We start from the raw sequence: 6,000 nt of genomic DNA on the forward strand, positions 1-6,000 counted from the left end.
ATAAATCACATCCATCAGTACTACGATGGTAGTTTGGTACTTTGAAGTAGACAAAGACCCATTTAGACCTAAAGGGAATGGTGAGGATGTGCTAGGACCTGAAGTCCCATATTCAAACGCTATTGGTGTTTTACTCTATCTGGCTAACTGCACTAGACCAGATATTACTTTCGTAGTAAATTTCCTTGATAGATTTAGTACTTCCCCAACCTGAAGACATTGGAAGGGGGATAAAACATATCATTAGATATCTCAAAGTTACAAAAGATCTCGGTATTTTGAAAGTAGCTAGGACACCGGTTACTCATATGCTGGCTATATGCCTGATCCACATAATGGCAAATCACATATTCATAGACTGGTTAGTTTTCCTCTGTGGATGTACAACTATATCTTCGAGGTCCGTTAAGCAAACCTTAGTTGCTGCCTCATCTAATAACTCAGAAATCATTGCTTTATATGAAGCAGAAGGAGAATGTGTATGGTTGTGGTCATTAATACATCATATTCATTGCTCGTGTGGTATAGCAAGTGGAGTTGACGCCCCCACTGTCCTCTATGAGGACAATGCTGCATGTGTTGCACAAATGAGTGGTGGGTATGGTAAGGGCAATCTTACAAAATACATTGCGCTTAAGTTATTTTACTCACATGAACTCCAGAAGAGTGCTAGTGACAATATAACAGATTTGTTCACTAAATTCATGCCTACGTCAACTTTTGAAAAATATGTTCACAAAATTGTAATGCGTAAGCTTGGAAGGTTATTGTCTTCACGGAGAGAAACAACGTCTAGACACTCTTTAATATACATACCTAAAATTTTTGAAGATCATGACCTGAAGGCTTATAGTTGTAATTTTTTTTTTTCTAATCTAAGTTTTCTCCCATTGAGTTTATCTTAAGCTAAGGTTTTTAACGAGACAACTGATGTAACACATGATTTTAATTTACATACAACATGTACTCTTTTCTTCGACTATTTTTCTCACAGATTTTTCTAACGAGGCATGAGTATGAGTTGATAATTGCCAAAGAGAGTGTTGAAATTGACAGTACCATTTGATGTATAAATATTAAAAATGTGATTTTGAGTTTTACCTCTTCTTTACTTTCTCCATATTCTCTCTGTATTGTTTTGCTTTACGTAACTGTTGTGATCACTGCGTTACCACCCCGAAAGTCAGAGCAAAATTGCCGAACTTATTGGGCAAAGACATCGCGTTCTACCGTACAGCCAGTAGAGTAAACATATTTTCACAAGGGAAGGTTCAAAGGGTATAGTGACTCCCTACCTATCCTATGCAGGGATCGACCGTTTGAGCACAGTTGTTTTCGATTTCAAAATACCCTGAAAATCAATTTTTCATTCATGTGGGGGATTGTTGGAAAAATAGCATTAAAATGGCATTTTTAAGTGGCTATTTTGTGGTACAATTATCAGTGGGGTCCACTTCTGATTTGGATCGGGTCAAAGTGGATTCGGGTTCTTCGTAGTGAGACGAAGAGATTGATATATTGTACGCTCAAAACGGATAATGGGTGAATGAGATATTGATTCTCAAAGTAGACCCATTAGAGTTGGAAAAATGAAGGGAAAAAAATGAGTTTTTGTCTCACATTGGTTTGGAAAGAGGATTTGCCCCCCTTTTTATACAAGAGCTCTTTTGGAGCTTGTAGAATTGTATAGCATAGAGGCTTTCTCGAGCGGGGGGGGGGGGGGGGGGGGGGTGCAAATCAAATTCCAACTAGAAACGAGATCGAAAAGGCTTGATTCAAGCCCGAGCTCGTGCGCGCGGGCACGAATGTCGTCCAGCAATTGGCCCGCCTTGCGGGCTAAGTTATGCCTGAGAGGCCGAAACCTCAAGTCGAAACTGAAGCAGTATGGTTTCGGCCTGGAACCAAGCGATGGCTGAAGGCTAACAGTCAATTGCGGGATTAAATTCTTTAGTTACGGATTTAATTTTCAATTAACTCCAATTTCAATTTTTGAATTTAAATCCTGGGTAATGGCTTGCTGTTTCAGATGTTACAAAGCCAAGTTTAAATGGCCTTGTTTAATGCTATTAAGGTACTACATCCCTATATAAGAAGGGGTAGAGGGCATCAGATTTTCTAAGCACATAGTGACAATAACACACAACACAGGAAGTGTTTTTCTCTCCTCAAAACTCTGCTTCTACTCCTTTCTTTGCCTAAACTGTGTTCAAGGCTTTGCTCTAGTTCGCCGGGTTCGTTCGTTTGGGTGCTCAAACGTCGAACCGTAGCACGTTTTATCCTGGGAAACCTAGGCCACAACGCTCCTAGCACTTTTGGGGGGTGGCAAATAAGGTTTTAAGGAAAGAGTGGTCTCTTGACTTGCGGTAAAAACCTATACCCATACACGAGCCATCTTTTCCTTCTTTCGGTTTTGGATTATGCTTCTAAGCAAAAATCCTCCTCTATCTTTTTGATATAGTTTGGTTGGAGTTATAATCTGTAGATTATAAGTTCCATTTGGTTGATATGTATATATCTTTTCCGTAGATATTCATGCATATGACCATCGTGGTCTGATATATATATATATATATATATATATATATATATATATATATATATATATAATTCGGATAGATATATCGGATAATATTTTATATACTTTCGTATGTGTATATAATTATATATAAATATTATTTTGCGATATTAAATCGATTTTTGTTCATTATCACCAACGTATCAATGCTTTGTTCGTTTCTCATATTATTTTGGGGAGGGGATAATTATGGATAGACAAGTCAAGCGTAGATAGCATAACTTAGTCATTTCATTTTAGCCATGGTATTTTCCCCCTCTTATTGGATATATATATATATATATATATATATATATATATATATATATATATATATATATATATTGTAGACCTGGCAATTCGAGTATACAGGTTCGTTAATGGGTCGACACAATAACGACACGAACACGATAAGGCTAAACACGGACACGACACGTTAAGATTAACGAGTTCAAATTTTTAACCTGGTAATTCGAGTATACAGGTTCATTAACGGGTCGACACGATAACGACACGAACACGATAAAGCTAAACACGGACACAACACGTTAAGATTAACGGGTTCAAGTTTTTAACACGTACACGAACACGATTTGTTAACGGGTTAAACGGGTTGACACGAAAGATACGTTTTGTTAACAGATTTCGGGTCGTGTCGACACGATATGACACGAAACCTGTTTAAACCCGCTAAACCTAGTAATATATTTTAAAAATTTAAAATTTAAAGTTAAGTTATATATAAAAGAAATAAAGCATACAATTCAATCCATCAATCAAACTAAAAAAATATTCAATTTATAACATTCATAAAATGATAAAATAACATCCAAAAATCATAATTAAAGAAGTCCATGCTAGTTTTTAGAATAAAATTAAACACAATAAAAATTCAAATTTCAGATTGTTGAACATCAGTAATTAAAAATATTGAATGTTGAATTTGTTTATTTAAATTAGTAATTCAAAGTATATAAATGCAGGATAATATATGAGAGATTGATTATAATTGTCACTAAAGCAAATGTTTGTAACTTTGTAATAACGTTAGTCTCAATACTTTGTCTAAAAACGATAGTCTAAATAAATACAACTATTCATTTAAATTTTTCTAATCTTCTTAATTTTCTTTTGAGTAGCATTGTCATTGTCTTCATCTTCAGTTCTTGTCATCTTCTTTTTTATTGGTAGTGTGTCATTTGGAATTGGGTTACTAGTGATAGTATAGAGGGCAGTGTCATGCAATATGATTATGGTGTAGGAAGTTTTAGATTTGCCTTGTTGTGTATATGCCTGGGATCTTAGTTGTACTATGAACTCTTTATCTTGCAAGCGCATGTTGATATTTGACAGTGATAGTTTTTTCCCTTACATGTTTCATGTGTTGTGAGATCAGATGTGTGTCGTAAATTATCATGTCAAAATATTGAACAAAATATTAATATTTATTATATTTGAATAAAATAATTGGTAAATAAATATGTAACATATTTTGTATTATAACTTCAATATTTAATTACAAGATAGTGCAAAAAGAAGATAATGGATAATGTAGTGATTATAATTAATTAAGGAATTTGAAGGTAATGAATCTTTAAATTTTAGAAAATAAAAATAATATAACTAACAAAATTATATCTTTTTTTTTTTTATAATGAATATTTTTTTTTTTGAATAAAGGCATATATTATAGCTGACATCTAATTCTAAATTAAAGAAATGTATATGCATTATCTTTTGTTGTAACTGCTAATTTATGTAATTTAATAATAGTAATAGAGTAGGGTAATTACTTTTCATCCACAATAATATAATGAAGTCAATGTTTTTTTTTGTTTTTTTTTTTTTGTTTTTATTTCAATTCATTTTTTGAGACAAATTATTTTGGGAGCTTGTCAATGACAATTGCTACAATTGCTGTCAATAGAGGATGATATATAATACATAATTCGAAATATATGGTTACAATATATATTATTATAGGGAAAAGGGTCAAATAAGTCCCTAAACATTACTCAAGAAGTCAATTAAGCCCTCAAACTTTCAAAAGTTGCAATTAACCCCACGAACATGTCATTTTGGAGCAATAAGACCCACAAACCTATTGGTGACCTGATATTACAGGTCACTTAAGATTTCGGCCAACTCCGGCAAACCTCCGACGATCGTACGATAATTTCCGACAACAATATCAAATGCGGACGACCGTGAAAAGGGACCACAAAACTTTCTGATTCTCTTATCTTCGCAATTGCATAACGAACCTATCTATCATATGAAGAAAGTTCTAAACAACCGCCAAGAAACTCACCTGATAACTCCTCCGGCACGACGGCGCAACTCTTCCTTCTCCGTTCAGCTCTGTTCATCCCACCTGACAAAATTTTAACAAATACAAATTCTCAGAAATCAAAGATTCACCCAAAATAAATAAATAACACTATGTATATTTAATCCCCAAAAAATGCTGAGACTTCGCCACTGCTTTGGTCCAAGAAGAAAACTGCAATACATGGCAAGAACCCATCTTTATACAACCATTGGTATACACTACAGATACCATCAAAGAAACAGAAGAACCCACCTTGGAAATCTAGCTTGTGTTTTTGTTTCATGGTGGCCGATGAAGCTGGAATAACATACGTGCAAATAAGTTCCAAGAAAGCAGGGGATCCCATAAAGAAGAACAAATGCAGTAATGATCCGAGGAGAAATAAAAACAAAAAAATTTCCCTTCGTCGGACAGGCGACCGTAGTCCAAAGTCCAAACGAGACCGGCGACCATTTTCACGGTTGTCAGTATTTGACATTGTTGCCGGAAATTATCGTACAATCGTCGGAGGTTTGCCGGAGTTGGCCGGAATCCTAAGTGACCTGTAATATCAGGTCACCAATAGGTTTGTGGGTCTTATTGCTCCAAAATGACATGTTCATGGGGTTAATTGCAACTTTTGAAAGTTAGAGGGCCTAATTGACTTCTTGAGTAATGTTTAGGGGCTTATTTGACTCTTTTCCCATTATTATAATAGTATAGTAAAAATTAACTTACAAATTTCTTTAAAAGTTTAATGCATTAATAAAATTTTGAGAATTTATGTGTAAACATGTTCAATTGGAGCTAGTGGCCGCGATGTCAACATTGTCAATTCTTTGGACAATGGTCCTACCAATAAGATATTAACAACTTTGTGTAGTTAGGTCACACAAGTCTGACAATGATGTAAAAATAATTTTGTCCGATAAAAAAAAATAATAGTACAATATTTGTAAAGTATTGTACAATTGTACTATTATAGAAGCACATAAAAAATATTAATATCATAATGACCTAAATTATTTCAATAATGCAAAAACATAATTGAAATATTGAGTCTTGTTCTAAATAACCAAGAGAAGATTAATTAAACGAAAAAAAAAAGAAAAAAATTTAACCTAAATTTTTTTTT

This window comes from Ipomoea nil, unplaced genomic scaffold (genome assembly GCF_001879475.1).
Source record: "Ipomoea nil cultivar Tokyo-kokei standard unplaced genomic scaffold, Asagao_1.1 scaffold1266, whole genome shotgun sequence".
Classification (NCBI taxonomy): domain Eukaryota; kingdom Viridiplantae; phylum Streptophyta; class Magnoliopsida; order Solanales; family Convolvulaceae; genus Ipomoea; species Ipomoea nil.